This window comes from Xyrauchen texanus, chromosome 47 (assembly GCF_025860055.1).
Source record: "Xyrauchen texanus isolate HMW12.3.18 chromosome 47, RBS_HiC_50CHRs, whole genome shotgun sequence".
In the NCBI taxonomy this organism is placed as follows: Eukaryota; Metazoa; Chordata; class Actinopteri; order Cypriniformes; family Catostomidae; genus Xyrauchen; species Xyrauchen texanus.
In genome coordinates this window covers 12,944,397-12,957,617 of record NC_068322.1, presented here as the reverse complement: position 1 = coordinate 12,957,617, position 13,221 = coordinate 12,944,397, and positions in this window count along the sequence as shown.

The following is a 13,221-nucleotide window of genomic DNA, read 5'->3' as shown; positions in this document are numbered from 1 at the left end:
TAATAATAAAAAAATAAAATAATTAATAACCCTTAAAAAAATTGAGAGTTCACTGCAAACTTGCAGCAAATTGTCTATTGTTGCCGAAGATTTGCCGGAGGTTCACCACTACTGGTGTAAAGCTGCAAACTTCTGACAAACATTTGCGGTGAATCACAACAGAGCTTATTTAGTAGAGATGGGACACTTCTATTAAAATGTATGGGAGAAACTGGAATGCTCAACCAAGGAGCTCTGAAAGCCCAACAGTCAACGGATGTAGAAAGGAAGGCCCGCTTACAGATAAAAGAGCCAATCATCTTTAGATACAGAGACATCACCTGTCAATCAACTCTAGAAGGTGCATGCACATCAGCTATAAAAAAAAAAATGTGTTGCTTTTTAACATAATATGAGGTAAAGAATCACAATTTATGATACCAGTATTGTCAGATTTTATTGCTGATTTGAAATATGATCTTTGATCGTAATCTTGAGATTTTGGTCTTTCTCCATTCAAGTAGATATGTGCTGCACTGGCATGACTGGGAATAGCTTCCTGAAAGCATACCAAAGATGGCTGACAATGGACTGTCTTGCTAGAAAGACTTATATCACAAGCTCATTTGCATGTGAAAATAAGAGTGTGAATAGTTTAGTTTGCGGCTAGTTTAGATTTTTTGTAAGGGAATTCTGTGTCCCACCGGCTGCAACACAGCATTCTCCTAAAAAATATCTGACCACCACAGCACCAGAGGAAACGGAGAGAGTGAGCTGCTGAAGAAGATAAAACCAGAGACAGAAGCCTCATGAATGATGCATGTGATTGGCTGAGAGCGTTAATAATTTGTCTGCAGTAACAGCAGTAACATCTGCATGGGGAGAGCAGTGCACTGCCTGCTTGTGACCTTTGACCTCAATGTGTCAGCACAACAACTCTGCAAGCTAAGCCTCCAGGACAGGGCTTGAGCGGCAGGAGAAAAATACAGAGAAGGATGTGTAGGTGTCTTCGGTAAGAGCGATTTCAAAAATTAAACTGTGGCTGTGTGTATCCACACACATTATGCTAATAGATGGAAAGCAGACCTTTACTGTTGCCGATAACGATACTTTAAAAAGCTCCAATAAATGAACAGATCACCTGACCTCAGACTCCCTCTGTCTCTGGCACTAAAGGCTACTGCAGCTCAAAGCTCTGTGTCTGTTCAGTGATATGAGAAAGCTAAATCTCCTGAGAGTCAAGATGAATGAGAGCAGAAGATGGATTTGGAGAGCATATGAAAGTAAGACGGCTGTTTCTACAATAGTTTTGTGTTTTTGCCTCTACAGCCTCCTAGGTTTAAAAGGTTAAAGGTATGCTTAAGGACACAAGGGTAATGGTCAGCGGAAGACCCTGAGATAAAAATGAACCTGGGGTCACAGGCAAGTTAGTTCACTTGGTGGCCACCTTGGCAACATGTAAGTATGCATGCAAGTGTAGCTCCTTTCTATCTGAATGGGGAAAGACTGAAATCTCTAATACTGTCTGTCAAGAATTGCTCCTAGAGCATATGGCATACATGTTGCTTAACATGCCCATGAACTTTTAAAAGATATCAGGATTTTAGGTTACGGTTAATATGAATGTATAAGGGAAAGTGCATATTTTTGGTACTAGATCATTTTAAATGGTCGAGGTGTGACAAATGTAGACACTAAATCAATATGGCCATAAAAAAATGCATGCATAATAATTATAAAGCACATGGCAAAATATTGTTTAGGTCACTCGCCAGCAAGGATGAATGGTTCAATGAATAAAACTAAAAAACTAAAATGAATAAAAATTTTTGCAGAATGTAATCGAAAATGGGAACCATGTCATTTTCAATTGTTCTGGAGTGAAAATGTTATTTTAAAATGTTTAATGGTAATTTTGTTCCACTATCTTTTTTGATGAAACCAAAGGCCAAAGGGTTTATTGGCTTATTTTAACTTATTTTAGTGAGGCAAGTGTCTTATTTTGGGTTTGTTTTTCCAGATCAGGTTGCTTGTTTGATTGGTATTTCACCCACCCCTTATGCAGAGTATTTTAAAAAGAACGTTATTAACCCTTCTTTTATTTTGTTCTAACCCGTTACCCTTTGGAAAGGAGGCTGTAGAACGTCTGAACCGGAAGGGAAAAAATACTGTTTTTGCTCAGAACGAACTGAAATGAAAAACATTTTTAGTCTGTGCACACCAGACGTGTCAACTTTTCTACAGTTTTCCATGTCAAGTCAGCATTAAAATCTGACAGCAATGGTAGCATAACATTTGATTTTGATTTAGCTCATGATAAATCATGCTAATACTGTAAAAATAGGTTAATCTATTGCACATTCTTGAGTAAAAAAAATAAAAAAAATAATCAATCAATCAAAAATGGCTCCTTTAGCTAAAAGGCAGAACTATCATTTTTATAGCTGCCATATTGAGCAGTGCGATTTCTCCTATTAATTTCTCAACTCCTCTTTATTTGATATGTAAGAGAGAATGAAATGGGTAATATTAGTGAGAGCTGAATGTTTGATATTTCATCTGAAAGGGCTGAAATAAAACATATCTACTCACCCAGCCAAGCAACATTGTGTGAGATGAAGAAATACGAAAAAAAAAAAAAAAGACAGAGAAAAAACAAATAAACAGCTGTTCTGAGAAAAATAGGGCTCTGAGTGTAGGTAAGGAATAGAGCTGAATAGGTGATTTGAGAAGTTCTTAGATGAGTGAAAAGACATGCACAAATACAAACTCTTGCTTTCTTAACAGCCAATAAAAGCCCATTATTTTCTTCCCAAGGAAGTAGGTCTGAAAGAAGGACATTGACTTTTCACCAATATGTTCTAGTGGCAAAGCAAATTAAGATTAAATTAAGATTCAACACCATATTGCTAAAGAGACAAAGAGAAGGATTATCAGTTGCATCTTATCGCAGAGGTCCGAGTGTTTGTTTTAGCAGAGGCTGGAGGGACAAATCGAGCAATGCCAAGGATTAAACTAAGAGAGAGACGCGGGACAAGGACACGCTATTATTGATCATCTTTGTGGAATACATCTACAGCAGCAAACACAAACACCGCTGTGCTGCCACATCAAGATGGCCACAGGTGCATGAAGGATGTCTCTTCTTGACCGAGGTGGGCCTGCATTTTACAATGACAAGGGCAAAAGAGCTCTCTCTCTCTCTCTCTCTCTCTCTCTCTCGTTCTCTCTAGGAACTCTCTTCACTCTATCCACTTCAAAGCTCAGTCTCTGGTGGTGAGACGCTGTTTAATCTCCCCCACATTACACTGGCAAACGCGTATTAGTCTGCAAGACAAGACAGGAGAAAATGACTTGTTCATACCTGACTGGCTCCATAATATAAAATCCAATTTAAGGGGGGGGTTACAGAGATAAGGGTTTCCGTCTGCAACGGTCCCATCAGCTCGGCAAACACTAAATAATGAACAATGCTGAAGCTGTCCCACCATGATAAAACACTCCATTACGGCTTCTGCACAGAACTAATGGTAATTACACCACGTCCTCCACTGCGCTCTTATTGAATTTTTATCTGCAACGGACGCAAGTCACTCTGAAGGAGTCTTTACCCAAAAATCAGAAATAACAGTAGTTTTAAATTAGCTTATTTACAGTTTGCAATTTGGAAGGCATTGTAGGAAGTTTCACTGATGAAGTAGTGACATCAGACAACCAGCGCTGAACTTTTAGTCTCTGGGAGTGTATTCTGTTTGACTGGGGCATTTAGTATGATTTTTCAACTTTGATTTTGCAGTTGAATTATTGCCTTAAGAAAACCAGAGAAATATCCCAGATCCCCAAACACTAACAATTATTTAAGGTGCTGTCACACTAGACTTGTGCTCTATTCACTTCCATTTATGCAACTGTGAACGGAGGACATTTATCAATCAATTCCCATTTGGTAATCTCTGATTTGTGAATTTGTTTAGTGAAAAGATGTTTGACCAATAGAGGATTCTAAATGTTACAGATTGCCATCTTGGCTCAAAATAATGTGAAAAATAAATGAACACAAACTTCAAAGTTATGTGGTTTTCCATTGATGAGGAAAAGAGAAGGAGATATAATATGTTAACATCTTCATTGTATTATATGTAATATATAATGTATAATTTATTGAACAAAAAAGCTATTGGCATTATGTGTGACATGTTGCGTTGCCCATATGTGTTGTGGGGTCTTACGTAAGTACATCCAAAATGTGGAGACATGGGGGTCAGCACAATGAAAACACAAAAACAGCTAGATACACATGAAGACAAGCACATATATGAACAACTGCACAAATACAGACAGACAAATACTCACTGGATCTCTGGGGAAGGTTGCTTAAGAAACCCCTGAGGCGGGTGGCAAGCCACTCCATGCTCTCCTGCAGGCTAGATATAGCTTCCAGATCACTCACATCCCGCAATATCTCATTCTGAGGAATTAACTTATCCCCGAGATTCCCAGCCAGAACCTCTGATTCCTTAGCAAACAGCACACTGTGAGAGGAAGAGAGAGAAATCATCTCATATCCATCCAATCCATCAATATTTTCCAGTAAAAAAGTTACTTGCTAAAGTTGTACGGAATAAACACTCAAGGTAGTTTTTAGATAGGAATTGCTCATCCCCCAGATGTAATTTTTCCCAATACGTTCTAAGTCCTCGTGGTGGAGTAGTGACCCGCCTCTATCCGGGTGGCGGAGGACGAATCTCATTTGCCTCTGCGTCTGAGACCGTCAATCTGCGCATCTTATCACGTGGCTTGTTGAGTGCGTTACTGTGGAGACAGCTCGTGTGGAGGCTTCACGCTATTCTCCAGGGCATCCACGCACAACGCACCACGCACCCCACCGAGAGCAAACCACATTAACGATAGCGACCACGAGAAGGTTACCCCATGAGACTCTACCCTCCCTAGCAACCGGGCCAATTTGGTTACTTAGGACACCTGGCTGGAGCCACTCAGCACTCCATGGATTCGAACTCACGTCTGTACTCGCTGAGCTTCCCAGGCCTCCTGCTCAACCAACATTTGTATTCTACCATCATTTACTCACCCTCATGTTGTTTCAAACCCATATGACTTACTTTATACTATGGAAAACAAAAGGAGACATAAGGCAATATGTTAGTATCAGTCACCATTCAAGTTCATTGCATTTTTTTCTATACAGGTACAATGGTCAAATTTTACATTAGGTGTCTTTAACTATTTACTAACATTAAAATACATACAATAAAATGTATTTACTGTGTAACTACATGTTTTTATGCAAAATTCTAACAAGATTCACATTTGCTGCTACAGAGGTTCAAGTACAGGTTTAGGAGTAGAGGTAGGGTTAGGGGTTAGAGTTAGGTTTTAGGGTAAAGCTAGGGTTAGGGTTGGATTAGTTGTAAATTTAACACTGTAACTACAAATGTAATTAAATGCAGGTATTTTAAATTTAAGTACAATGCAACAACAAGTATGCACATAATAAGTAAATTGTATCAAAGTACATAGTAGTTAAACACAACTCATACAGTATAAAGTGGGACCTCTACAATGAAAGTAAATGGTGACTGAGGCTGTCCTTCTGCCTAACATCTCATTTTGTGTTCCATGAAAAAAGAAAGTCACATGGAACAACATAAATTCATTCATATTTGGGTGAACTATCCCTTTAAAACAAATCTATAAAGTATGTATTTTCTCTGTGACCTCCTTTCCTACAGGTCTGTGATAAATGTGAGGAAATTCACAAGGCTAATTTCTGAGGCCTCTGAAACAGTGTTAAAAAAAGCAACATCTATTGAATGGAGGATTTTAACAAGCTTTTATCACCCTATATAGGATTGTCATACATGTGCCGTAATCCCACTTTAGCTGATGAAACTGTCAGGGTCATTTATATGATAAAAGCATCTCCCTCGCTGTCGCCGTTTAGCTTCAACAGGTCCGCCAGATTGGCTTTTCTGTCCCACAAAACCAGTTCATTTATTTATTGTACAATTGCAGGGCACTGAACATCCAGACTGACAGGGGAACACTTTGAGGGCAATTTTGATAAAAATGGAGCCCCCTCCCTCTTGTTCAATCACAGTTTTTCTCATACTTGTGTCTTCTTTAATTCAAGTGTGCAGTTGAGAGGAAAAGGGAGAAAGGAAAAGAGATAGAGAGAGCAAGTGAATTGAAAATAGAATTGCGTGTAGAGAGAGAGAGAGAGAGAGAGAGAAAGAGAGAGAGAGAGAGAGGTTGATCGTAACAATAGAGGATGCTGGAATGTTTCAGATAGTGTGATTGCCTGCAGTTGAATTTGTTCCTGCTTAAAGATGTCTGTTGAGGGTATAAGGGCTTGATTTCATTCTCTACAATACAGCACCAAAGCAGAACACAAAACAGTTTTGAGCTAAAAAGTAAACAACTAAATATAACCTCTGTTTTGAGGATAGAAAACCCTAATGTAGTATTGAATTCATAAATGTGTGAGAAAGAACTTGTGTGTGCTTATGGATCTATTTACAGGTCAAAGAGGCTCGCTGATCATGTCCCAAGGCATCTCTGACAGTGTATGATATTCATACCTGCTTAAATGTGAGATGATATCAGCTCTGTGACTACAATACTGTGTGCATTGTGAGGACTCAATCTGTGTGGTGAGCTCACATTGGGGAAAATATGTATTTCTGTAAGTATGTACATGAATAATAGTGTGTGTGTTCAGACCGTGTGAAGTCCTCCTCCTCTTCTCTCTTCTGTCGGAGCTGTCTGGTTTGGGTCATACTGGACCAGTTGGGAAGTGACTGCAGCAGTCTGCTGATGTCTTCATCATTTGCCCAGGATGCACTGATGGTAAGCTTCTCTTCACACTGAACGATTCCCTTACAACACACAACAATCACATCATCTGAAACCCACTTCAGGACTGATTTAAGAAAGATTTCAAGTCAAAACCTATACGGAACACTTTGTAATAGCTCAAATGAAAGGTGTTGCGTATAAAAAAAAAATGGAAAAATTGCATCTTACAGTAATTAGCACAGACAACTATAAGCAAGTCAAGCACACATTACATAATGCTAAACAGATTAGAAGTTGTCATTAAATGTCAAATGTAACACTTGACAATAATATTGAAATCATTATCATTAGTCAACAACATTAGTTCCAGGTGCTGTAAACGATTTTAGCATTCTGAAGCTTTCACATGACTGAGCAGTTGATTTAACCAAACCCCGCCCTCCAAAGATCATTTTGAGACCAAAACCAAGCAAAAGTTCAGCTGTGTTTGTTCCTGTGGCTGTCAAATTCAAACTGTGGCACAGTGGCTCCCCTAACTGACAAAGATTATGAATCATAGCCTCAATGATCCGCTTCTAAATACAACACTATGAGAATGAGCAAAATGATTGACAGGTGAAACACCTTTTTGTTTGCTGTTTACAAAGTCTACAGCCATCACAAACAGGTCATCACAACAGGTCCTGAGATATCTCTCACAGGAGAGATATATTTTTTATATAACATAAAAAAATATAGACTGTTCATGTGGCATCCTTTGCATCGCAAAATGCTGTTTAGAATTTGCCCCTTATATCGTATTGATTATTTTTCAATGTGTGGGTTTCCCATGCTTCAAACATCCAAGTGTGTTAATTTGCTTGGCAGTTGTGTCTCCTAATGGATAATATAGATTTAAATAGAAACTTGGGGAGTGAGAAACGTTTTAAAAAACACAAGTCACGTAAAAAGATTTGGAATTAGTTTGGGGTTTGCCTGATGAGACTGGCAAAATCCATTCTTTGAAAGATTTCAAGCCAAATGGGGAAACACCAGCAACCTTATTGAATACCTTCAGACACATCCCACTGCTTTTGCAGAATACACATTGGTTAGTGACACTTCATTTAATCTAAATGCTTTATCTTAATATATACATATTTACAGTTTCTCAGAAATTTCTCTGAGTTGATCTTTTCGATCAACTTAAGCTTGCGATGCTTTTTGGAAATGCAGCCCAGATCGGTTTGATCAAGTCCCCAAGGCGTGCTGTCAAACCGGTGTGATCTGCATTCGTGCTACTGTTTACCAGGAGAGAGGGGCTGAAGCGGTTGTAATAATTAAACAGTTGCTCTATCTTGTCAATGTTCTTGTCAATGTTCTTGTCTTGTCAATGTTACAATATCCGAATTTTTATGCAAATTCATACATTCAAATAATCACAGAAATAATGGAATCAAAGTTTAAATATGAACTGGCTGTATTGATTAAGCAAATTGTTTTTTTTTTTTTTTTTTTTTTGCATCATACTAATAATGTATTTAGATAACAAGCTAGTCCATTTGAGCCTTCTCACAGTTCATTCATCAGTTATTTTCACCACTTCTGGAGCAACAAGTGGAATGGCTAGTTTCTAAGAACCACTATGACAAACTGATACTACTTGGTATTGTGATATTTTAGCTGGTATATTATCGCAATATATGATTTTGGTTGAAAACCCTAGTTTGTGACAGCAAAAACATTTACTAATGTTAACAAATAGAACCTTGTTTTAAAGTGGTACCAATGTTGTTTTCATACATTTGACATACTAGACTGTACATGAACTATTGATCTGTTAAGTATTATATAATGCTGTGTTAATTACTTACTAATGAAAGTTGTCATAAAATGTTACCAAACACTTTGTATTGAGCTAAAATAGGAACAAAGCATGTGATTGGCTGATGGATAGGACAAGCTCCATTTAAAGTTAATGTTCCAGAAAGTGCCAAAACATTCAAATGAACCCAAAGTTCAGATAAATCTCTTTAGGGACATAAGCGGGCAATTAAATGTGTGTGTCGGATGACAGTAGAACACAGCTCCACAAAAGAGTTTCAATGATACAGATGGGCGGCCGAAAACTTGGATGAATGAACTGTTATTGTCAGGAATGTGCAGATTGATAGAACAGATCATGTAGAATGTAATGAATTGTGTTTTTCCTCTTATGGCTGGCAAAGAGAGAGAGAGCAAAAGAAGAAAAGGAAGACAGAAAAGGAGACAAAGAGAGACAGATTGATAGCGTGTGATTACTGTGTGAGGAAACGGCTGCCTCTGCACTTTCTTCCCATGACTGAACTCAGTGCAGACCCCTTTCTGGCAAACACACATTAGGCATACAGACACCACTGTCTAAATGTTAACTTTGTACGTTTTTAATTCAATGCTTATGTGCGAGAGGGATGGACTATGTTTACCTGTAATGAAGTATCACTTGTAAGGATTGTTTTTTAGCTGCACAATAACCTTTAAATACCTTTAATTAAAGTTCTACTGGTAGAATATAGAGTTATTTTATGATAGACTAGCTAGTATTACCAGCTACAATACAGTTAAATTACCTCTTTCATTGTATTATGACCTAAATGTGTTATTACTACAACATTGTATTATTGCCTCTAATGCAGCGTTAATACTTTAAATGCATCAGTGTTACAAGATTTAATCCAGTGTTATTTTTTGTAGCATATTCTCATCATCTCTAATAAATTATTAGTACATGCAGCATAGTATGATTGCCTATAAAATAGTGTTATTATATGCATCACTGTATTCACAGATATAATACAGTCTATTACATGTAACACAAAATTATCAAATATAATAACATGTTTTTACGTGCATATTATTATCATTATCCGTATTATCAACATAGTATTATCAAAACTAATATAGTGTTAAATCTGTACAGTATATGAAATATTGTATTACAGCCTCTAATGCAGTGTTATGACTTGCAACATAGCATCATCCCCTTAAATATAATGTAATTATATGCAGAACTGTATCACAAGCTGTAACGCAACACAATGTTATAGCCTATACTGCAGTACTTATACGCAGCATATAAAAATATTATTGCCTATAATGCAGTATTAATATATGCAACATAGTATTATCTCCTGAATTGCAGTGTTATTATATGCAACATACCATGTTATTATCACCTATAATGCAGTGCTTTTATATGCTACAAAATATTGTCACCTGTTAAACTGTTTTATTACCTATAAGCAGCATTGCAGATCTCCTTGTACTCCTTGAGTTTGTCACAGACCATCTCCAGGAACTGGTTGGAGTGTGCACTGAGATCCTGCATTAGACTCATTAGATCCTGAATGGACTTCTCCACAATCATAGTACTCTGAAATCACACACAAACAATTTGTTATACTCTAAAGCCTGGGCTTCACCTCAATTCGTTTCTATGAATCAGACTTTTGCTTTTGAGACTCTAAATAGCACAGCTGTTAAGGTGCAGGAGAGGTTCTGCTTTGAGGTCAGGGTTGGGTTTAAGGTTAAGAGAGGTTGGCCGGTGCGGGTCCCCTCTATAAAGGACTGTGATGGACTTCAAAGTGCTGCAGTCTATCAGCTCAATTGCTCTCTTTGAGCAAACATGTCAAATAGCCCGAAAAAACAAACACTACCAAACCCTCCATTCACTTGTCAGAGGCTGATGGCCCTTCTGCCATAGATGGAGCACTGCGAGTGTGTGTGTGTGAGAGAAACACATGTACATTGTATATGAGTGTGTGAGTTTTGACTGTGACAATAAACACTCAGCACAACAGCAGTCATTATCGGCCATCTAGAGAAGTGTAACTAACCAATGGAAGACAATATGGCAAACCACCTAGCACATCCACCCATCCCAAAAAGAAAAAGCCTTCAGCGACTCCTTCATCCTCAACTCTCTACCTCAACCCTCTCTACCATTTACCAATTTCATGCCGCCATCAAAACTAATGATGCTAATAGCAGAGTGACTCTTCCTTTGTGCTACACCCTGTCATTTAAAGACAGTGAAGCCATTTTGTGACAAAACAGAAGAGCCACAAGTGTTAGCATAGCCCTTGATGTTTGGCAACTGTGCTAAGCAATGGCTGACCTTCTTCCTGTAGCTCAATTGGTAGAGCATAGTGCTAGCAACACCAAAGTCATGGGTGCGATGCCCAAGGAATGCAAGGACTGATCAAATTTATTTTCCTATCCCAAATGCACAAGAGGGTTAGGATAGGTCTGCCAAATGCATAAATGTGAATTGAAAGTGACGGCTAGAACTAAAGAACCATAGGCATGGAGGACATCATATCATAGTAGTGTGCACTGGCACTGAAGATCTGTTTAATTGAAACAAGCACTAACTTAATTCAACCCCTACCCTTAGCACATTGTGAACCATCCTGCCCAGCAGGAGGCAGCGGTGTGTGCCCCGAGTAGTTTGTCCTTATTTGTGCATTGCTGCACATTTGATGTACAATCTGTTAATACATATATCAAGGCTTGCTGCCGTGCCCCCTGCCTGAAACCCAGAGGCGAAGAGGAAGGTAATGATCCGTGGCAGTGCCCTGGCCTATGGAGCTCTCTAGCAGTCAACTGCACAAGGAAACCGAGGGGGGTTTGTGAAGCAGGGGAATGCTAGACTTCAAAATTTTGCCCGTGGTCACACTGGAATAAGTATATGAATGCCATAGCTTGTTGGATTGTGTTTGCGTGTGTACATGTGTCTAGAACAGATTAGCATGGTGCCTGTCATTGAGAATTTAGGCAGAAACTCTATATACTGTGAAAAGGTTTAGGCACAAGTGAAAATTTTGCATAGTGAGGATGTCTTCAAAAATAAAGCCATAAATAGTTTTGATTTATCAATTAACATCATAAAAAATACATTTAACTTAAAAAAAGCTAAATCAATATTTGGTGTGACAAACTTTGCCTTCAAAACAGCACCAATTCTCCTAGGTACACCTGGACACAGTTTTTCTTGGTTGTTGGCAGATAGGAAGTGCTAAGCTTTTTGTAGAATTTGCCACAGTTCTTCTTTTTATTTAAGCTGTCAAAATTGCTTCTGCCACTTTATGTAAAAGGCATGAAGACTTAATAATGTTGAGATCTGGACTCTTTGAGGGCCATACTGCAGGGCTCCGTGTTCTTCTTATATTCAATTCTATTTGTAAAGGTGATGTTGAAATCTAAAATGTATATTTCCTACAGATACACTTAAAGCAGAAAATATTAAATATCTGTTTTAAGACAAGTGTTTTTATGAAAAATATAATATATATAAAGAATTAGACTTTTGCCCCCCTTCAACTGACGAATAGTCCTTGAAATGGTCTACATAAAAATATTTAGCTTCGGACACATTTTTTTAAAGCCATGATAATAAAAACAGCTATTTTTCATTTTTGTGTTGGGACCAGTGACATTTTGTAAAGTAAAAATATGAACCACTGGCCCAACTGGCCCAACTGGCCCAGTAAAATAAAATAAAAAAATAATAAAATTAAAAAAAAAAAAATATATATATATATATATATATATATATATATATATATATATATATATATATATATATATATATACACAAAAATCATGCTAAATTGCTAATTTGGTACTAGAAAATCCCTTTCTATTATATCAAACACAGTTGAAAGCTATTTGGATCATTAAATGAAGCTTAACATTGTGTTTGTGTTTGTTTTTGAGTTGCCACAGTATGAAATACAGACTATATATAAACAAACGCTAAATTTTTTTGATAAGAAACCACGTCATTTTCATCATTGTTAGATTTTATCAAAATATAAATTGTTGAGTTGGGAAAACGTTGTTAAGTTTTCAAATGGCTGTTTAGCTTATAAAATTCTTAATGGCCTGGCCCCACCACCACTTAGTGAGTTTCTGAGTTTAAGATCGGATAACAGTCGTCTCACTAGAGGTACACTTAGAAGGGACTGTGTTATTAATTTCAGGAAAACTGCTTTTAGTCAGTCTGCCTTCTCTATTAAAGCCTCAAAAGAATGGAATGACATCCCAACGTCAGTTAGAGAATTAAATAGTTATAATGGATTTCGTTCTTCTTTTAAAACTTGGCTTTTTAGCATGCAAATATGTCAACACTGATTTTAAAATTTTTTTAAATTTTTTTTTTGGATTTTCTGTGGTTTTGGAAATTGTAGGGTTTGTTGATTTTTGTTATGTTTTGATTAAATTGTTGTATTTACATTGTATTTTTAGGTTGCCTATTGTACATCTGGCCTAGGACTGCAGATGAAAACTAGCCTTTTGGCTAACTCTGGCATATTTTGACTTGTAATGTTAATATGCATTGTCCTTATAATAAATTAAATCTAAAAATCTAAATAGACTGCCATGTCTTAAGGTCAATATTAG